The sequence below is a fragment of the Cervus canadensis genome, chromosome X (assembly GCF_019320065.1).
Source record: "Cervus canadensis isolate Bull #8, Minnesota chromosome X, ASM1932006v1, whole genome shotgun sequence".
NCBI lineage: Eukaryota > Metazoa > Chordata > Mammalia > Artiodactyla > Cervidae > Cervus > Cervus canadensis.
In genome coordinates, this window is record NC_057419.1 from 95,864,144 (window position 1) to 95,887,768 (window position 23,625).

The 23,625-nt window shown below is 36.0% G+C and overlaps 1 protein-coding gene across 1 annotated transcript in view; it reads right to left on the bottom strand.

Moving 5' to 3' along the window:
* IL1RAPL2 (interleukin 1 receptor accessory protein like 2) overlaps window positions 1-23,625 on the bottom strand; it is a 1,253,914-nt gene that overhangs the window by 171,371 nt on the left and 1,058,918 nt on the right. The gene's annotated exons all lie outside the window — the stretch shown is intronic.

Consider the following 23,625-nt stretch of genomic DNA (forward strand, 5'->3'; position numbering starts at 1 on the left):
TTTTCTCATTGTTGGTCTATAGGAATACAAGGGATTTCTGTGTGTTAATTTTATATCCTGCAACTTTACTCTATTCATTGATTAGCTCTAGTAATTTTCTGGTGGTGTCTTTAGGGTTTTCTATGTAGAGAATCATGTTACCTGGAAAACAGTGAGAGTTTTACTTCTTCTTCAATCTGGATTCTGATCAAAGATGCAAAAATCCTCAACAAAATTCTAGCAAACAGAATCCAACAACATATTAAAAAGATCATACATCATGTCCAAGTGGGCTTTATCCCAGGATGCAAGAATTTTTCAATATTTGCAAATCAATCAATGTGATACACCACATTAACAAATTGAAAGATAAAAACCATATGATTGTCTCAATAGATGCAGAGAAAACCTTTGCCAAAATTCAATGTCCATTTATGATTAAAAATAAAACCCTCCAGAATGCAGGCATAGAAAGAATATATCTCAATGTAATAAAAGCCATATATGATAAACCCACAGCAAACATTATCCTCAATGGTGAACAACTGAAAGCATTTTCCCTAAAGTCAGGAACAAGACAAGGGTGCCCACTCTCACCACTACTATTCAACATAGTTTTGGAAGTTTTAGCCGCAGCAATCAGAGAGAAAACAAACAAACAAACAAACAAATAATAGCAATTCAGATTGGAAAAGAAGAAGTAAAATAACTCATTTTTTGCTTAGTCTTCAATTTGAAGTTCTACTATATTTGCCTACTCATTCATTCCTTCCTTCCTCTTTCTAAGCTGCCTTTTAAACTGGAGAGATGTCTGTCCTTTGTTGTTTCAAAAATTCTCTTAAGACTGTTTCCTTTTGGTGAATGAAAAATCTTTCTTTATTCAACATTTTAAAGCTTGATTAGTTAAAATGAAGCATTACTTCACCATTTTGTAGCAAAAACAATGTTGGCTTAAGTTAAATTACATGGGAAGATATCCACACCCAGTGTGTTGGATTTATTTATTTTATAAGTTACCTCATTCTAAAAGAATATAGGATAAAAATAATGCAAGTATAAATTAAATAAATATATAATAATCTTATCCTCCTGACCCTACTTTAAGGATCAAGGTGGTGTCCTTAAATTAACCACATCCTATTATTCCTTCACAGCTTAGCAGTTCCCTTATAAAGATTTATTTGACTAATTCAGCTTGCAAAGGTCTCTCATTTATCTGAATACCTACAGCATTTATAGGGTTCTTTCCCTCTGAAACCATCCTAACACTCCTGCCAAAGACAGATGATCGTATTATTCCTCTGCTCAAGAGCCTCTCATAGGTCCACACCACCCCGAGGATAATTACAAAATCTTTAACAGAACAATTAAAATTCTTTATTACATGGCCCCAGTCTTCTTTTCTGGCCTCAAAAGGATTCCTGAACTATAAAATAACTATCCTTTAGTGATGCCACACAACTGAATGTCCTTCAATATGCTACGGAGCTTCCCTGGTGGCTCAGCAGTAAAGAATCTGCCTGCAGTGCAGGAGATATGGATTCAGTCCCTGGGTTGGGAAGATCCCCTGGAGAAGGAAATGGCAACCCATTCCAGTATACTTACCTGGGAGATTCCATGGACAGAAAAGCCTGGCGGGTTACAGACCATGGGGTTGCAAAGAGCTGGACATGACTGAACAATTAAACAACAATAAATATGCCATACAATATCCTACCATTGTGTTTCAGCATGTATGTTTGCACGGTGTGTGCTAAGTCACTTCAATCATGTCAACTGTTTGTGACCCTATGGACTGTAGCCTGCCAGGCTCCTCTGTCCATGGGATTCTCTTGGCAAGAATACTGGAGTGGGTTGCCATTTCTTCCTCCAGGAGATCGTCCCAACCCAGGGATATTCCCAACCCAGGGATTGAACCCGGGTCTCCTGAATTGGTAGGCAGGTTCTCTACTATCTGAGCCAACAGGGAAGCTCTGTGTATCAGCGCAAATTCCTTCCAACTGGAATAGCCTGTTTCCTTTTTACACATCTTTCAATACCTGGTCAAAAGTAACTTCCTTTATGTAAACTTCTCTGACTCTCACAGGCCAAACTAATATATCATAACTTTTCATAATTAAAACAGTGTGGTGCTGGTATAGAAACAGGCAAATATAAAAGTGAAACATAACAGAACTCCAAAACAGATCCATATATACTTGAGGAATGAGGTTAAGATAAAGGAGGCATCCCAAACAAATAATGATGGAACAACCAGTCATTTGCTTTGAAAAAATAAAAAGAAAAAAGATCCATAGTACATGCCATTAAAAAAATTAAATTGATTTTTTTACAATGAACCATAAAAATACCATTGTATAAAATATAAGTCAATATTGGAGACTATTTATATGATTTTTAGTGTGGAAACAACCTTTTTTAAAAAAGTAAACAAAATACCTCAATAAAAGATTGCTAGACTTAACTTCATCAAATTAAAAACTTCTCTATGACAAGTAGCCAGAATATATAAAGAACTTCAGAAATTAAATTAAAAAGGAACAAACTCCCCAACAGAAACATAGGCAGAAAATATGAAAAAGTCACAGAATAGGAAATACAAATGTCCAATAAACATATGAACAATGCTCAGTCTCAAAAAATAAATATGGAAATGTTTAAAGAACAGTAAAGAGATTTTAACCCATCAGACTGACAAATAATGAATTAGTTTGATGATAAAAAATCCAGCAACTCTTTTCTTCAGTATCTAAACTAAAAAAGAATGCTCACTGCAGTGCTGTTTGTAATATTGATAGATTGGGTGCTGGTGTAGTCGATAAGTCATATCCGACTCTTGCAACCCCATGGACTGTAGCCTGCCAGGCTTCTCTGTCCATGGTGTACTCCAGGCAAGAATACTGGAGTGGGTTGCTCTTTCCTTCTCCAATTGATAGATTAGAAACACTAAATGAACATCAATAGGGGAACTAAATGAACAATATGGGACACTATGCAAGAATTTACAAGTAAGGATGTAAGTCATAATGCTGAATGAAGCAGAAACAAACTTGCAGGTACTTTTGTACAGAAAATGTCAATTTCACAAAAACAGGAAATAAAAATAACACTGTATATTTTTAACCAATGCATATCTTAGTATATAAGTACTCAGAAAAAGTTCTGCCTTAAGGGGACACTATAGTTACCTATGTTATATTTATGAGCTATTTATATAATTAAGAATTAAGACAGTAAGAAATAGGTTTCTCTGTATTTAAACATTATTCACTGTGAATTGCTGTTATTGTAAGATCATGTCTTCAGTCTTAGATTTTATAACAGATTATTCAAGGGAGGGACTATATAAAAGGTAGGGCTCTATAGCCATTATCTCATTTAGCTTCTCCAACAACCAGCACCAAGATTAGGGGGAGATAATTGAGGCCAAGTTACTCAAGTACAGGACTGGGTTCTGCCTTCTATTAAAAATTGATATTTTCGTTACCATCTTTCTAAATTCCATATATATGTGTTAGTATGCTGTAATGTTCTTTATCTTTCTGGCTTACTTCACTCTGTATAAGGGGCTCCAGTTTCATCCATCTCATTAGGACTGGTTCAAATGAATTCTTTTTGATGGCTGAGTAATATTCCATGGGTGTATATGTACCACAGCTTCCTTATCCATTCATCTGCTGATGGGCATCTAGGTTGCTTCCATGTCCTGGCTATTATAAACAGTGCTGCGATGAACATTGGGGTGCACGTGTCTCTTTCAGATCTGGTTTCCTCAGTGTGTATGCTCAGAAGTGGGATTGCTGGGTCATATGGCAGTTCTATTTCCAGTTTTTTAAGGAATCTCCACACTGTTTTCCATAGTGGCTGTACTAGTTTGCATTCCCACCAACAGTGTAAGAGGGTTCCCTTTTCTCCACACCCTCTCCAGCATTTATTGCAAAACAGAAAAAGAGACACAGAAATACAGAACAGACTTTTGAACTCTGTGGGAGAATGTGAGGGTGGGATATTTCAAAAGAACAGCATGTATACTATCTATGGTGAAACAGATCACCAGCCCAGGTGGGATGCATGAGACAAGTGCTCGGGCCTGGTACACTGGGAAGACCCAGAGGAATCGGGTGGAGAGGGAGGTGGGAGGGGGGATCGGGATGGGGAATAAGTGTAAATCTATGGCTGATTCATATCAATGTATGACAAAACCCACTGAAATGTTGTGAAGTAATTAGCCTCCAACTAATAAAAAATTAAAAAAAAAATTGATATTTTGTTCATTATGGATTTTTGCCTTCATTTTGATTTTTAAAACATTGCAGTAGTAGTAGTAGCAGTAGTAGTAGTTTAGTCACTAAGTCGTGTTCGACTCTTGCAACCCCATGGACTGTAGCCTGCCAGGCTTCTCTCTCCATGGGATTCTCCAGGCAAGAATACTGGAGTGGGTTGCCATTTCCTTCTCCAGGGGATCTTCCCAACCTAGGAATCGAACCTGGGTCTCCTGCATTGCAGGCAGCTTCTTTACTGACTGAGCTATGAAGGAAGCCCAAACATTGCATTAGATATTATTTATTTTGATTGCTAACTTTTTTGGTACCCCCTAAATTTTACACCCAAGCTGAGTGCTTTATTTACCTCTCTATAGCACAACTCTGTGTAACAAAATGAGTCTGGTATACACTTAGTCGCTCAGTAGTGTTCAATTTTTTGTGACCTAATGGACTGTAGCCTGCCAGGCTCCTATGTTCATGGGATTCTCCAGTCAAGAATACTGGAGTGAGTAGTCATTCCCTTATCCAGGGGATCTTCCCAACCCCAGGTCTCCTGTATTGCCCTGTCTGAGCGTCTTCCCTGTCTGAGCCACCAGGGAAGCTCCTGAGTCTGGTATCATTGTATCCATTTTACAATATGTTGGTCTGAGGCCAAACAGCTGGTAAGCTAGTAAATAATAGAGCCAGGATTCAAATTCAGGCTCATTAGACTAAAACCCATGTTTACCAGCACAAAGTTTTGTACAATTTTACTTTGTTTTCTTCATTAGTTCTATGGACCTATGTTAATTCCCAGTGATAATGTACTTTATATATCTTCCATGTAACTATACTTCACATCCTTTTCGGCAGTCTAGTTTTTGAATTGGCATACAATCCATGGGAGCACTCTATACTTTGCATTGATTACCATCTGTCAGAGAGGGACAAAAGTCTTGTCAGTAATAGCATATGAATTATGCAATAGCAGAGTGGTTTTACCCATGCTCTTTAAGAAAACAACCATAAACCTATGTAGACATGAAGGAAGATTTATTGGTTTCACCTTATTTTGATAAAGGGGTACTGGAAAGTTAAACCACTAATGGCTCATTGTGAATTTTCATACCTATTTTGGGAAACAGCCAAAGACAGGTATTTACTAAATACTCACTTATCTTCCCCCTCCCAGTGGTTCTCACCCAAGAGTGGTAGGGCCCCCAAATGGGAATTTGGAAATTTGTAGGAATGTATTTTGGTTGTCCAAATGACAAGTTGAAAAGAAGTATTTGACATAAACTCAAAAAAAAAAAAAAAAAGAAGAGATTAAACAGCTGATGATGAAGGTGGGGAGAAAATTTGGGGAGTTAGGAAGGACTTCAGAGAGGTTTTATTGCAAGTAAGTGTTAGGCATATTTGGATATGGAGAGAAAAGCATTCTAGACAGAGGGAAGATCTTGATCAATTAACATATATTGACTACTATTCACTACTGCTGGCTGCTACTGACTACTATTCACTACTCACTATATGCCAGGAAAGTGCATATAGTGTTTTATAGGTTTTAACTCATTCTTCACAGCAATTCTATGAGGTTATCAATTTTATGAGATTAGGATAAGATAATAAGAACTCATTGTCAGACTAAAACTTCCACTTACTATATTTCTGTATTGGATAGTTTCAGCAGTAAACTCATCAGCATTTAAAGATTGAGGAACATTCCAGTGGTAAAATGCCTATTTAATATTATTTAACCCAAACTTCAACTTATTTGGTAGAAAAATAATTTTATCAGTAAACTTCTCTCTATCAGGGTTCCAAATGAACATATTCTGGGAAACTTTGTAGATAATGGGGGATTAAGCTGGTTTCAGGAGAAATGGAGAGGAAGATGTACATCTGAAACATAATTTGCAGTTTTTAGTCATCAAAGGCAGTCTTTTTCACAAAATCACAAAATGTTCTGTGCTATTTTTATGGTGACATAATGACAAAGAAGTAACATGATGTGATCAAAATTTCTTCAAACAATTGTACCTAATTAGTTAGTCTATCCCAGCATGATTTTATTATTTGACAGTCATTCTGTATTTCATCTATGGGAATAAACTAAAATGAATAGTTCACACCATATTTCAAAAGAGAAAGAATTTATCTTATCAGATGCTAAAATTAACTATAAAGGAAAAGTAAACAAACCAATAGGTATTAGCTTGAAAAGTATCAGTGGATCAGGACAGATAACTGAGAGACCTACCAAAGTGTAGTTAATAATTGGTATATGTTGAAAGTAGCACGATAAATCAGTAAGATACAGTCATAAAAGTTATTCTTTTAATGGTTATAAGGTTATGTCATTTAAATCTATATAGAATTCAAACAGTTAGATCCTAATCCTACACTATATATGGAAATAAATTCTAAATGACCTGAAAATGCTAAATAAATAAATATCTAAAAGATAAGAACACATAGAAAACTAGAAAAATACAGGTGAAAGTTTATAAAATTATGCTAAAAGATGTCACTTAATGAGCATAAATTCATTGGGAAAACAAAAAAAAGGAAAGGTTTGATATATTTGATATATTTTATGCTCTATTGAAATGGTCAATGGTAAAAATGAAATCCCTTTCTGCAATTAGACAACACAAATTATTCTCAAGCATACATATTTCAAATATACTGATAATGTGCCAGACTATCAAGCAAGTCTTAATGAAGTTTGAAGAATAGGTATCATATAAACAATATCCTCTTTCATAATAGGCTTCAGTTAGATGTTAGTAATAAAAATAAATTTTAAAAACTAATATTAAGTAGTTAATAAAATATCAAACTAAATAATGATAATAAATCCCCATGAATGCACAAATTAAAAAGTCACACTTTGGAGTCAAAGAAGAAATTGTAATGGAATTACAAAAAACACTTAAAACTCAGTGATAACAACAACATAGTACATTGAAATATGTGGGATTCACAATGTTCATCGAAGCACTGTTTATAATAGCCAGGACATGGAGGCAACCTAGATGCCCATCAGCAGATGAATGGATAAGGAAGCTATGGTACATATACATAATGGAATATTACTCAGCCATTAAAAAGAATTCATTTGAATCAGTTCTAATGAGATGGATGAAACTGGAGCCCATTATACAGAGTGAAGTAAGCCAGAAAGATAAAGACCAATACAGTATACTAACACATATATATGGAATTTTAAAAGATGGTAATGATAACCCTATATGCAAAACAGAAAAAGAGACACAGATGTACAGAATAGACTTTGGGACTCTGTGGGAAAAGGCAAAGGTGGGATGTTCTGAGAGAATAGCATTGAAACAAGTATACTATCAAGGGTGAAACAGATCACCAGCCCAAGTTGGATGCATGAGACAAGTGCTCAGGGCTGGTGCACTGTGAAGACCCAGAGGGATGGGATGGGGAGGGAGGTGGGAGGGGGGATTGGGATGGGGAACACATGTAAATCCATGGCTGATTCATGTCAATGTATGGCAAAAATCACCACAATATTGTAAAGTAATTAGCCTCTAACTAATAAAAATAAATGAAAAAAATATGTGAGATTCAGTGAAAGCCATGTTATAAGAGAAATTTTTACTCCTAAATGCCTATATGACAAAATGAATAGTGGCATAAAATTAATAAGGCAAATGTACAACTAAGAAGATAGAAAAGAAACAGAATATACTCAAAGGAAAAAAGGATAATAATAATATAAGAAGAAAGTAATAATAATAGTAGAACGATAGTAAAGACAACAGAAAAATAGAAAACAAACAATAAGGAAGCTCAACCAAAGCAAAGTTATTTTATTGGACAGTCTGACAAACTATATACAAAAGCCTTTCTGCCTAAGAAATAATATTTACAATAGCATAAAGATACTGAATAATTAGGGGTACATTTAACAAAATCTATACTAGCTTATACAATGAACGTTATAAAACAGTATTGTGAGAAATAAGAATATCAAATAAATGGAGAAATAGACCATGTTCTTGGAGTGAAAGACCTAAAAAATATGTTAATATCCCTCAAATTGATACAAAGATCTCATGCAATTTCAATCAAATTTCTAGTAGATTTTTTACTGTGGAAATTGAAAATCTGATTCTAAAATTTATATGAAATGTAAAGGACTCAGAAGAGCAAAAGCAATTGGATAAAAGAATAAATCTGAAGTACCTAAACCTCCAGATTATAAGATTTACTACAAAGTTATATAAATCAAGATAGCATGGCATTCATGTGAAGATAGATGTATAAATCAATAAAAAGAAAATAAAGTCTAGAAATAGAACCACATATGCATGATCACTTGATTTCTGGAAGAGGTGGCAAGGCAATTTAAGGGGGATGGGGTAAGAGAAATTTTCAACAAATTTTTTTCTGGGACAGTGGAATATCTAAGTAGGAAAAAAATTAAGCTCAAACCTTTTCTGACATCACATACAAAAATTAATTCAAACTGGATCTTATACCTAAATTTAAGAACTGAAGCTATAGGACTTTTGGGAGAAACCAAGTAACCTTGGATTAGGCAAATGTATCTTAAATGTGACACAAAAAAGCACATAAATTCCAAACTTTTAAAAAAATGGATTGTCTTTTATCAAAATTTAAAACTTTTACCCTTTATATTATACTATTAAGGAAATGGAACCAAGACTAGAAGAGAAGATTGCAAAACATATGGTAAAGTGTGTGGGCCTTGTATATATAAAGAACTCTTGCAAATCAATAATAAGAAGTCAAGTTCCCTCCCTAATTTTTTAAAAAACGGGAAAATATTTGAACACTTACTTAGCCAAAGATGAAACTTTAGTTGTTGTTTTTGTTGTTGGTGTTGTTGTTGTTTTCTCATAAAACTCAATGTCAAAATAGGAAACAACCTAATAAAAAATGTGCAGAAGATCTGAATAGACATTTTTCCAAAGAAGAGCTGCAGATGGTGAATAGGCAGATGGATAGAGTGCTCAACATTACTAATCATCAGATAAATGCAATTCAAAACCACAATAATATATCACCTCACACCTGTCAGAATGGCTATCATTGAAAATTCTATATATAATAAACTTTGATGAGAATGTGGAGAAAAGAGAACCCTAGTACACTGTTGGTGGGAATGTAAACTGGAGCAGCAACTAAGGAACCTGGAATGTTAAGTCCATGAATCAAAGTAAATTGGAAGTGGTCAAACAAGATATGGCAAGATTGAACATTGACATTTTAGGAAATCAGTGACCTAAAATGGACCAGAATGGGCGAATTTAATTCAGATGACCATTATATCTACAACTGTGGGCAAGAATCCATTAGAAGAAATGGAGTAGCCATCATAGTCAACAAGAGAGTCCAAAATGCATTACTTGGGTGCAATCTAAAAAATGACAGAATGATATCTGTTCATTTCTAAGGTAAACCATTCAATATCACAGTAATTAAGTATATGCCCCCCCCAATCACTAATGCCAAAGAAGCTGAAGTTGAACATTTCTATGAAGACCTACAAGACCTTCTAGAACTAATACCAACAAAGTATGTCATTTTCATCATATGGGACTGGAATACTAAAGTAGGAAGTCGAGAGATACCTGGAGTAACTGGAAAATTTGGCCTTGGAGTACAACATAAAGAAGGGCAAAAGCTATCAGAATTTTGTCAAGAAAATGCACTGGTCATAGCAAACACCCTCTTCCAGCAACACAAGAGACTACTCTATACATGGACATCATCAGATGGTCAATACCAAAATAAGATGGATCTTTGAAGTTGAAGATGGAGAAGCTCTATACAGTCAGCAAAAACAAGACCAGGAGCTGACTGTGGCTCATCTTGAAATCCTTATTGCAAAATTCAGACTTAAATTGAAGAAAGTAGGGAAAACCACTAGGCCATTCAGGTATGACATAAATCAAATCCTTTATGATTATACAGTGGAAGTGACAAATTCAAGGGATTAGACCTGACAGATAGTGTGCCTAAAGAACTATATACAAAGGTTTATTACATTGTAAAAGAAACAGTGATCAAAACCATCCCCAAGAAAAAGAAATGCAAAAAGTCAAAATGGTTGTCTGAGGAGGCCTTACAAATAGCTGTGAATAGAAGAGAAGCAAAAGGCAAAGGAGAAAAGGAAAGATATAGCAATCTGAATGCAGAGTCCCAAAGAATAACAAGGGGAGATAAGAAAGCCTTCCTCAGTGATCAGTTCAAATAAATAGAGGAAAATAACAGAATGGGAAAGAGTAGAGATCTCTTAAAAAAATTAGAGATACCAAGGGCATGCAAAGATGGGCACAATAAAGGATTGAAATGGTATGGATCTAACAGAAGCAGAAGATAGTAAGAAGAGGTGGCAAGAATACACAGAATTCACAGTATCAATTCTTTGGTGCTCAGCTTTCTTCACAGTCCAACTCTCACATCCATACATGACCACTGGAAAAACCATAGCCTTGACTAGATGGACCATTATTGACAAAGTAATATCTCTGATTTTTAATATGCTGTCTACATTGTTCATAACTTTCCTTCCAAGGAGTAAGTGTCTTTTAATTTCAAGGCTGAAATCACCATCTGCAGTGATTTTGGAGCCCAGAAAAATAAAGTCAGCTACTGTTTACCCATCTATTTGCCATGAAGTGGTGGGACGAGATGCCATGCAGTAGAATGACTAAATATATTGATACCATTTGTTGACAAGGATGTGTGACAACTGGAATGCTTGAGATAATACAAGATAGTACAGCACTATAGAAAATTGTTTGGTTGTTTCTTTCAAAATTGCACTTACTGTATGGACAAGCAATTCTATCCAAGGGCAATAGAAACATATGCCATCACAAGGAAGGGTCATAGCAGCTCTTTTTCACAATAGCCCCAAACTAGGAAAAATTCAGATGTTCAGGAATAGGGAATGCATAAACAATTTGTGATATACCCATGCAATAAAAACAAAATGATTGGAACTAAAGTGAAAATGAAGTCGCTAAGTCGTGTCCGGCTCTTTGTGACCCCATGAACTGTAACCTCCTAGGCTCCTCTGTTCATGGGATTCTTCAGGCAAGAGTACTGGAGTGGGTTGCCATTTCCTTCTTCAACCAATACATATAAAGGCATGGATAATCTCAAAAGAATTCTGTTAAGTGAATCACACATACGAAAAATATCGTATATTATAATCTCATTTCTATGAAATTCTAGAAAAAGGCACCCTATATGCAAGACAGAAAAAGAGACACAGATGTATAGAACAGACTTTTGGACTCTATGGGAGAAGATGAGAGTGGGATGATCTGAGAGAACAGCATCAAAACATGTATATAATCAAGTGTGAAAGAGATCGCCAGTCAAAATTGGATGCATGAGACAAGTGCTCAGGGCTGGTGCACTAGGATGACCCAGGGGGATGGGATGGGGAGGGAGGTGGGAGGGGGGTTCAGGATGGGGAACACATGTAGATCCATGGCTGATTCATGTCAATGTATGGCAAAAACTACTACAATATTGTAAAGTAATTAGCCTCTAACCAATAAAAATAAATGGAAAAAAAAAAAGAAAAGGCAAAACTATAATGCTATAAAGCAGGTCATTGGTTGCCTGGGACTAGTTAGGTAGGGAGGACTGACTGTAAATTAGAACAAGGAAATTTTGGGGGTAATGAAAATACCCTATATATCGATTGTTGTGAGGCTTACACAATTGATCACTACCTAAACTCATTAAACTGTACACTTAAAATTTGTTAATTTTGTGTAAATTATTCCTCAAAGGAGCTAGGATAAAATTTGCAGCAAATATGGCTGATGAAGGGTTGTACAGATAGGTTGATAGGTAAAAAGATTAACATCCAAATAAAATAAGTAAAAAAATTTGCCAAAGTACATGAATAGATAACTCAAGAAAAATTAAAAATAGTCTATAAACAGAAACCCTAACTCGAAAGTAGTACAAATACTAGTAACTGAAATACTATTTTCCAAAATAGAATATGCACATATATGTATATTCTAGATCTTGGAGGATATGGCAAGATAGACACTTATATATACTGCTATTGTGGTTGTAAATATATACACTATTTCTGGAAAGCAGATTAAAAGTGTTATCAAGAGCCTCAAAAATATGCATTGCCTTTGATATAATAATCTCTACATCTAGGATCTTATTTCAAGGAAATAATCATAGATAATATTTTTTAATTATTAATAATAATATTCATTATGCTGGTGAAAAAATAGACACAGCCTAAATGTTCAAGAAGAGTAATATAATTAAATACATTATGGCATATCTAAGTGGTTAAAAAAAAGCCATAATACAATTCAATTTGCTTGAAAAGCATATTTAAATATATGGGACTCTTCATAATAAAATATTAAATAAAGTAGGGATAAAAACAAACATACAGTTAGATCTGAAGTTTATAATCTCTCTGAAAGTGAAAGAAAATTGAAAGTGTTATTTGCTCAGTCCTATCTGTCTCTTTGTGACCCCATGGTCTTTGCGGCTTCTTCAGAACTTTTTCCCAAGATGGATCACAAGTAAGATGACAAACTCTTCTGTTTGCTGAGTTGGGATGAGTTGACCACCATATTATGGGAGACTGAAGCTAGGAAGAATGTAGAATCACCATGAATTCCCTCATAGTTCAGTTGGACTACACTACCGCGACCATGTTTTTCTTTTAGCATTTCCTCCTCCTTCTCTGTGCCCTTGAAAGTATTAGTTACTCAGTTGTGTCTGATTCTTTGTGATTCTATGGGCTATAGCCCACCAGGCTCCTCTGGCCATGGAATTCTCCAGCAAGAATACTGGAGTGGATAGCCATTTCTTTCTCCAGGGGATCTTCCTGACCCAGGGATTAAATTCAGGTCTCCTGCATTGTGGGCAGATTCTTTACCACGTAGGCATTGGCTATCAAAAGAGAAACTGCATGATCATAGCAGTAGAGTTAGCCCAGATTAACTTTGTTCAGTTAATCCTTTTTGTAGTTCATCTATAGCAGTACATCCCAAATTCTATGTTAAGCTTTTACTTCTAGGTTCCCTTGGTGTGTATCCAGGGACTTTCAACTACTTTAGATATAAGTCTGAACAAAACCTAAGGTGAGGCCACAGAAAAAAAAAAAAAGTGTTCTGGAATGTATGTGAAAATCAAATGTTAGTGATTTAGGAGTCTCTTTTCTCCCCGGCCATTTTAATTATATTATCTTCCTCCCTCTTACCTTGCTGCATGAAAATCTAAGATATTTTCTAAATTTATTTTTTAAATTTCCATAAAATGCTTTAAGTTGCACAAATGGGCCTCATGAGGATTAGCAGAATTTATTATAAAGCAATTAAAAGGACTGTCAAACCCTCTTCCTTTAAGGGTTATCCTAGAGATATCTCTCTGTTTTACTCTCTGAGCAGCCTTTTGTGTTAGAGCCTCAAAGTTTTGGCTCCATAATGGTTTGCTCTGCCCTGTCTCACACCCTTTAAATATCTATGTGGTGAAACTGTCTGGCTGCTGGCTCTTCTCTCGCAGTATTGTTGTCAAAAATTCCCAGAATCTCCAGTTGTCCTTAGGGTGAGTGAGTCAAGGTGATTGCTCTGGGCCTCTTGTTAGGGGAGATGGGAGATACATAACTACTGGCAGCTGTACATTTATTAAGTTGGTGGATGCAAGAGACGTGGCCTTTGACAGAGTATGCCAAAAAACACATGAGATTCACTTAACATTAATTCTTAGCCGTCCTCCTCCTGCCAGCACCAAGGCATAAACATAGCTTAGGAATATCCTTCTCCAGTTCTATTTCTCTCTATATAACTGAGGCTACCTAGAGATTGTCGTATTGAATGAAATAAGTGAGATGGAGAAAGTAAAATATCATATTGCTTATTTGAAGAATCTTAAAAAATGATACAAATGAACTTATTTACAAAACAGAAAGACACAGATTTAGAGAACAAACTTATGGTTATGGGGGGAAGGGGAGAGGAATAGGTGGGAGTTTGGGATTGACATGTACACATTACTATATTTAAAATGGATAATCAATCAAAGAGGACACAAATAGATGTAGAAATATACCATGTTCCTGGATTAGAAGAATCAATATTGTGAAAATGACTATGCTACCCAAAGCAATCTATAGATTCAATGCAATCTCTATCAAGCTACCAACGGTATTTTTCACAAAACTAGAACAAATAATTTCTCAATTTGTATGGAAATACAAGCAACCTCGAATAGCCGAAGTAATCTTGAGAAAGAAGAATGGAACTGGAAGAATCAACCTGCCTGACTTCAGACTATACTACAAAGCCACAGTCATCAAGACAGTATGGTACTGGCACAAAGACAGAAAGATAGATCAATGGAACAGAATAGAAAGCCCAGAGATAAATCCACGAACCTATGGACACCTTATCTTTGACAAAGGAGGCAAGGATATACAATGGAAAAAAGACAACCTCTTTAACAAGTGGTGCTGGGGAAACTGGTCAACCACTTGTAAAAGAATGAAACTAGAACACTTTCTAACACCATACACAAAAATAAACTCAAAATGGATTAAAGATCTAAATGTAAGACCAGAAACTATAAAACTCCTAGAGGAGAACATAGGCAAAACACTCTCCGACATAAATCACAGCAAGATCCTCTATGACCCACCTCCCAGAATATTGGAAATAAAAGCAAAAATAAACAAATGGGACTTAATGAAACTTAAAAGCTTTTGCACAACAAAGGAAACTATAAGTAAGGTGAAAAGACAGCCCTCAGAATGGGAGAAAATAATAGCAAACGAAGCAACAGACAAAGGATTAATCTCAAAAATATACAAGCAACTCCTGCAGCTCAATTCCAGAAAAATAAATGACCCAATCAAAACATGGGCCAAAGAACTAAACAGACATTTCTCCAAAGAAGACATACAGATGGCTAACAAACACATGAAAAGATGCTCAACATCACTCATTATCAGAGAAATGCAAATCAAAACCACAATGAGGTAACATCTCACAATGGCCAGAATGGCTGCTATCCAAAAGTCTCCAAGCAATAAATGCTGGAGAGGGTGTGGAGAAAAGGGAACCCTCTTACACTGTTGGTGGAAATGCAAACTAGTACAGCCACTATGGGGAACAGTGTGGAGATTCCTTACAAAACTGGAAATAGAACTGCCATATGACCCAGCAATCCCACTCCTGGGCATACACACTGAGGAAACCAGATCTGAAAGAGACACGTGTACCCCAATGTTCATCGCAACACTGTTTATAATAGCCAGGACATGGAAGCAACCTAGATGTCCATCTGCAGATGAATGGATAAGAAAGCTGTGGTACATACACAGAATGGAATATTACTCAGTCATTAAAAAGAATATATTTGAATCAGTTCTAATGAGATGGATGAAACTGGAGCCCATTATACAGAGTGAAGTAAGCCATAAAGATAAACACCAATACAGTATACTAACACATATATATGGAATTTAGAAAGATGGTAATGATAACCCTATATGCAAGACAGAAAAAGAGACACAGATGTATAGAACAGACTATTGGACTCTGTGGGAGAAGGCGAGGGTGGGATGATCTGAGAGAATAGCATTGAAACATATATATTATCAAATGTGAAACAGATCACCAGTCCAGGTTGGATGCATGAGACAAGTGCTCAGGGCTGGTACACTGGGATGACCCAGATGAATGGGATCAGGAGGGAGGTGAGGGGGGTTCAGGATTGGGAACACATGTAAATCCATGGCTGATTCATGTCAATGTATGGCAAACAAAAACCACTACAATATTGTAAAGTAATTAGCCTCCAACTAATAAAAATAATTGGGAAAAAAAAGACCTACTGTAAGAACAGAAAACTCTGCTCACTATTATATAGAAACCTAAATGGAAAAGAATTTGAAAAAGGATAGATATGTGTATATGTTTAAGTGAATTACTTTGCTGTACACCTGATACTATCAAAACATCGTTAATCAACTATACTCCAACATAAAATAAAAAGTTAAAAAAGAAAGGATGAAAGCAAATGTGTTTAGTTATCTTTTTTAAAAGTATTTTTTTTAACTTTAAGATACTTTTAGAAATTTTTGCCATGATTATATTTAAACTTTTATCTTCCTCATGTGAATTTATTTTAGGGGTTGAAAAATCACCATAGGGCTTGCAGTTTTGTTTTGTTTTGTTTTTTTTTTTTCTGAAAATGAAACTAAAGTCATTAGTATTACAAGACAGGGGCTTTCCAGGTGACTCAGTGATTTAAAATCCACCTTCCAATGCAAGAGATGTGGGTTTGATCCCTGGGTTGGGAAGATCCCCTGGAGAAGGGAAAGGCTACCCACTCCAGTATTCTGGCCTAGAGAATTCCATGGACTCTATAGTCCATGGGGTTGCAAAAAGTCGGACAGAACAGAGCGACTTTCACTTTCACTATAAAATAGATCTCAGTTATGAGGCAGCCCTGCAACCTGGACCTCAAGAGCGACTCATTATTTCATTTCCTCAGCAAACATTTGGAGGCTTCCCAGATGGCTCAGAGGTTAAAGCATCTGCCTCCAATGCAGGAGACCTGGGTTCAATCCCTGGGTTTGGAAGATTCCCCTGGAGAAGGAAATGGCAACCCACTCCAGTATTCTTGCCTGGAGAATCCCATGGACGGAGGAGCTTGGTAGGTTACTGTCCACGGGGTCGCAAAGAGTCAGACGTGACTGAGCAACTTCACTTTTTTCTTTTCAACAAACATTTATTGATCACACAGCTCTGGAAAGTTGTTAAAGAAAGGGTCCATTATACAAACCATAGAAATCACTGATAGATTTTCAGTGTCTCCTAGTAATAGAAATAGGATAAATTTGTCTGATAAGTGTTGGGACTAGAGTTTGACTTAGTTTCCCTTTGTAATTATTAGTGGTGTATTTTCGAGGGGCCGATAGCTTTGAAAGGATCTCACACCACACTGTGCTCCAATAACACTTGCAACAGGGTTTTCTTGACTTCTCTGTCTGCTTACCTTTGGTATTTGGAATTCTAGAAGGTTAAACTACAAAAGAAATATTCCCAATTCCAGTGAGGCAGACTGTATTACATCAGAAAAGGTATTAGTCACTGTGATTTAAAGTGATTTAAAGTGTAATTAAAGGTACTTGTAGGAAAAATGTCAAATGTAAATAATAAAATATCAAACCAAGCTCAGCAGACATGGTCTATGTCTCATACAACTTCTATGTTTGACATACCACTTAACCTTGAACACAGTAGGTGACTCCTACCTTGAAAAATAATTTGTTTCAAGACATACCCACAGTGTGAGACAATCATATATATTTACTAATCTATAAGCATGTTCACAGAAGCTGGTCAAAAGCACTTACAACTTTTCTGCTGTTATGAATGATTATAAAGTACATCTTCTACAAAAAACGCGAAAAATTTTCCTACAACTGGAAACATCTTGAACTCTTCAAGGCTGACATAACTTAAGAGCAATGGAAACCACATTTTTTACTGCATCTTAGGTCCTACCACAGAATGGAAAAAGAGATGGGGTTTTGTAGGGGGGAGTGAAGGAGTGTGGTCAGCAGAGGGGAAACTATTATAGTCTGGCGCTTTAAACTTCTTCAATATAGATTATGGGTGGGATTGGGGGGGTACATGCTTTCTCATGGATAAGTGTAGTCTGGAAAATGTGCCCTCAATTTTGTCTGAGGAGATAGATACTTAATATTTTTAAAAATCAACCACAATAGTATGTACCTAGTGCCTACTATATGGGAGGAAAAGGGAAGCAAAGAAATATACTATCTTTGATACAACTATAACCTAGTTGAGGTGACAAAATATACACAGATTGTGCTAAATCATGTTTCACTGTATTAATGCCATTAGTATTTAGCATAAGGGCAAAGATGTGGCTTCAGAGTAATTAGGAAGACATTCTCTGGCTCAGCCTTTCATAGACTGCTTCAAGCAATATTCAATTAGAATATCAAAGTAAGTTTTAGGCATCCTTTTTTTCTTTGCAGTTTTTCTAGAAGTAACTTTCCACTAATGTTAACTAATGTTACATAGACCCATCAAAAAAGATGATGGGATTTTTTTTTCAGTCTTCAGCTCCATTATCAAAGAAATCCTTTGCCCAGAGTAGGTACTTGATGAAATTTTGTTCAATAAATGAATTTTTGGTAATTGTCTTGTCTAAAGTAATCAGTCATATAGCTGGTTTAATCACTCACTGTAATGCCGTCATGGCGTCTGCTACTTCTAGGGTATTTTGCAGTTTTCCCGCATTAAGTCTGCATAATACTAACAAGGTAGTAAGGTTATGGAGGTGTTGCACATATGTATTCTGTCACATAACTATGTCTCAGTGCCCTAAGAGAACATGAGTTCCTCAAAGGACGTGACTGCTAAGCCTTCTGAATACCTTCAATGTGACTTCTGGAATCTGCATATAGAACATGAGCACACTGTATTCTGCTGGCCTACTGGAACTTGACATATATATTCAGAGGCTTAGTTAATAATGCTAAACTGATTCCTCATCAACTTTTGTATCTTCAATTCTAATTTTGCACCAACGGGTGATCTGGTTAATGTCTGTAAGATTCAGGGGATGTTTTAATAAATTGTACCTATTAGCAGGTTATATTGAATTCCTCTTTTCCTCACCACACATCCAGCAATGTACACGTCTGTGGTCTCACAAAAATGTACCATTTACCACTGAGAAGAGCAAGCTCAGATCTCGCCCAAGTATACTTAACACTAGTATTTTACTTCTCTAAACACAGTGTTAACATAGGGCTGATTGCACATTCAAGTACCATGACAGACAGCAAAGGGACAAATCAATAATCCACACACCCATTTACTCTCTAGCCTCCCTCTAGACTTTCAGTGATTCCTGCCTGATTGGAAAAAGAAATTTAAATGTTCCTATTAGTTGATCCTATTAAAGAAAGACAGATCTCAGAAAGCAAGTGTCATTGAGCTACTGTATGGGAGGAATCATGATCTCAGACACGTAATTATTATCCCAAGTTTAAATGTCTGAATCATGTTCTCAGACACTTGATTATCATCCGAAGTTTAAATGTTTCTCTCTCTCTCTTTTTGATTAGCCTGGATGACAGTGAGCTGAGTAAATAGAATATGGGGCTCTCATGTACAGCCTTTGCTTGGAAAAGGTAACCTGCAGATCCAGTGAAGCTTTCTTGCATTTTCTCCTTCCTCTCTAGAGGCTCCAGCACTCCAGCATAATAAATATACTGAAGTATTTCCCATCCTCAAGCAACACTTCCTTGATTTAAGAATCCTTCTAGTTACTGGCTTTTCCAGTATTCTACAGAAAAATTACTTGGAAGATTAGCCTATATTCACTGTTTCCTTTTCCTTCCTTACCAGTCACTGCTTTCACTAAGGTCACCAATGACCACCATATTTAAAAACCAAGTGAATGGTTTTCCGCCACAGTATTACTTGATTATTTGATATCTCTTAGGTATTTGACATTTTCTCTCTCTTTTTTTTTTTTTCATTTATTTTTATTAGTTGGAGGCTAATCACTTTACAGTACTGCAGTGGGTCTTATCATACATTGACATGAATCAGCCATGGATTTACATGTATTCCCCATCCCAATACCCCCTCCCACCTCCCTCTCTACCCAATCCCTCTGAGTCTTCCCAGTGCACCAGGCCCGAGCACTTGACTCATGCATCCAACCTGGGCTGGTGATCTGTTTCACTATAGATAATATACATGTTTCAATGCTGTTCTCTCAAAACATCCCACCCTCGCCTTCTCCCACAGAGTCCAAAAGTCTGTTCTGTACATCTGTGTCTCTTTTTCTGTTTTGCATATGGGGTTATCATTACCATCTTTCTAAATTCCACATATATGTGATAGTATACTGTAATGTTCTTTATCTTTCTGGCTTACTTCACTCTCTATAATGGGCTCCAGTTTCATCCATCTCATTAGAACTGATTCAAATGAATTCTTTTTAATGGCTGAGTAATATTCCATGGTATATATGTACCAAAGCTTCCTTATCCATTCGTCTGCTGATGGGCATCTAGGTTGCTTCCATGTCCTGGCTATTATAAACAGTGCTGCAATGAACATTGGGGTGCACGTGTCTCTTTCAGATCTAGTTTCCTCAGTGTGTATGCCCAGAAGTGGGATTGCTGGGTCATATGGCAGTTCTATTTCCAATTTTTTAAGAAATATCCAGACTGTTCTCCATAGCGGCTGTATTAGTTTGCATTCCCACCAACCGTGTAAGAGGGTTTCCTTTTCTACACACCCTCTCCAGCATTTATTGCTTGTAGACTTTTGGATAGCAGCCATCCTGACTGGCGTGTAATGGTACCTCATTGTGGTTTTGATTTGCATTTCTCTGATAATGAGTGATGTTGAGCATCTTTTCATGTGTTTGTTAGCCATCTGTATGTCTTCTTTGGAGAAATGTCTGTTTAGTTCTTTGGCCATGTTTTGATTGGGTCATTTTTTTTTCTGAGAATTGAGGCTGCAAGGAGTATGCTTGTATATTTGAGATTAAATGCTTTGTCTGTTGCTTCTTTGCTATTATTTTCTCCCATTCTGAGGGCTGTCTTTCACCTTACTTATGTTTCTTTGTTGTTGCAAAAGCTTAGTTTCCTAGTCCCATTTGTTTATATATTTGGCTTTTATTTCCAATATCTGGGAGGTGGGTCATAGGGATCCTGCTGGATTTATGTAGGAGAGTGTTTTGCCTATGTTCTCCTCTAGAAGTTTTATAGTTTCTGGTCTTACATTTAGATCTTTAATCCATTTTGAGTTTATTTTTGTGTATGGTGTTAGAAAGTGTTCTAGTTTCATTCTTTTACAAGTGGTTGACCAGTTTTCCCAGCAACACTTGTTAAAGAGGTTGTCTTTTTTTTTTTTTTTTTTCTTGCCTCCTTTGTCGAAGATAAGGTGTCCATAGGTTCATGGATTTATCTCTGGGCTTTCTATTCTGTTCCATTGATCTATCTTTCTGTCTTGTGCCAGGTCCTGATCTGTCGTTGATGACTTGTGGCTTTGTAGTAGAGCCTGAAGTTTCAGGCAGGTTGATTCTCCAGGTTCATTCTTCCTTTCGTCAAGTTCCTTATGGCTATTCAAGTTTTTTAATTATTTCATACAAATTGGAGAAATTATTGTGTTCTAGTTCCTGTGAAATACCGTTGGTACTTTGATAGGATGCATTGAATCATAGATTGCTTTGGGTAGAATAGCCATTTTGACAATATTGATTCTTCCAATCCATGAACACGGTATGTTTCTCCATCTGTTTGTGTCCTCTTTGATTTCTCTCATCAGTGTTTTATAGTTTTCTATGTATAGGTCTTTTGTTTCTTTAGGTAGATGTACTCCTAAGTATTTTATTCTTTTTGTTGCAATGGGGAATGGTATTGTTTCTTTAATTTCTCTTTCTGTTTTCTCATTGTTAGTGTATAGGAATGCAAGGGATTTCTGTGTGTTAATTTTATATCCTGCAACTTTACTATATTCATTGATTAGCTCTAATAATTTTCTGGTGGAGTCTTTAGGGTTTTCTATGTAGAGGATCATGTCATCTGAAAACAGCGAGAGTTTCACTTCTTCTTTTCCTATCTGGATTCCTTTTACTTCTTTTTCTGCTCTGATTGCTGTGGCCAAACTTCCAAAACTATGTTGAATAGTAGTGGTGAGAGTGGGCACCCTTGTCTTGTTCCTGATTTTAGGGGAAATGCTTTCAATTTTTCACCGTTGAGGGTAATGCTTGCTGTGGGTTTGTCATATATAGCTTTTATTATGTTGAGGTATGTTCTTCTAATTCTGCTTTCTGGAGAGTTTTAATCATACAATGGGTGTTGTAATTTTGTCCCACAAGGCTTTCTCTGCATCTATTGAGATAATCATATGGTTTTTATCTTTCAATTTCTTAATGTGGTGTATTACATTGATTGATTTGCAGATATTAAAGAATCATTGCACTCCTGGGATAAAGCCCACTTGGTCATGGTGTATGATTTTTTTAAATATGTTTTTGGATTCTGTTTGCTAGAATTTGGTTAAGGATTTTTGCATCTATGTTCATCAGTGATATTGGTCTGTAGTATTCTTTTTTTATGGCATCTTTGTCTGTTTTTGGAATTAGGGTGATGGTGGGCTCATAGAATGAGTTTGGAAGTTTACCTTCTTCTGCAATATTCTGGAAGAGTTTGAGTAAGATAGGTGTTAGCTCGTGTCTAAATTTTTTGTAGAATTCAGCTGTGAAGCCATCTGGTCCTGGGCTTTTGTTTGCTGGAAGATTTCTGATTACAGTTTTGATTTCCTTGTTTGTGATGGGTCTGTTAAGATCTTCTATTTCTTCCTGATTCAGTTTTGTAAAGTTATACTTTTCTAAGAATGTTTCCATTTCTTCCAAGTTGTCCATTTTATTGGCATAGACCTGCTGGTAGTAGTCTCTTATGATTCTTTGTATTTCAGAGTTGTCTGTTGTGGTCTCTCCATTTTCATATCTAATTTTGTTGATTTAGTTCTTCTCCCTTTGTTTCTTGATGAATCTGGCTAATGGTTTGTCAATTTTATTTACCTTTTCAAAAAAAAAAACAACTTTTAGCTTTGTTGATTTTTTGCTATGGTCTCTTTAATTTCTTTTGCATTTATTTCTGCCCTAATTTTTAAGATTTCTTTCCTTCCTGGGGTTCTTCATTTTTTCCTTCTCTAGTTGCTTTGGGTGTAGAGTTAGGTTATTTATTTGACTTTTTTCTTGTTTCTTGAGGTAAGCCTGTAATGCTATGAACCTTCCCCTTAGCACTGCTTTTACAGTGTCCCATAGGTTTTGGTTTGTTGTGTTTTCATTATCATTCATTTCTATGCATATTTTGATTTCTTTTTTGATTTGTTCTGTGATTTGTTGGTTATTCAGAAGCGTGTTATTGAGCCTCCATATGTTTGAATTTTTAACAATTTTTTTTTCCTGTAATTGAGACCTAATCTTACTGCATTGTGGTCAGAAAAGATGACTGGAATGATTTCAATTTTTTTGAATTTACCAAGACTAGATTTATGGCCCAGGATGTGATCTATTCTGGAGAAGGTTCCGTGTGCACTTGAGAAAAAGGTGAAGTTTAGTGTTTTGGGGTGAAATGTCCTATAGATATCACTTAGGTCTAGCTGGTCCATTGTGTCATTTAAAGTTTGCGTTTCCTTGTTAATTTTCTGTTTAGTTGATCTATCCATAGTTGTAAGTGGGGTATTAAAGTCTCCCACTATTATTGTGTTACTATTAATTTCCTCTTTCATACTCGTAAGCGTTTGCCTTACATATTGCAGTGCTCCTA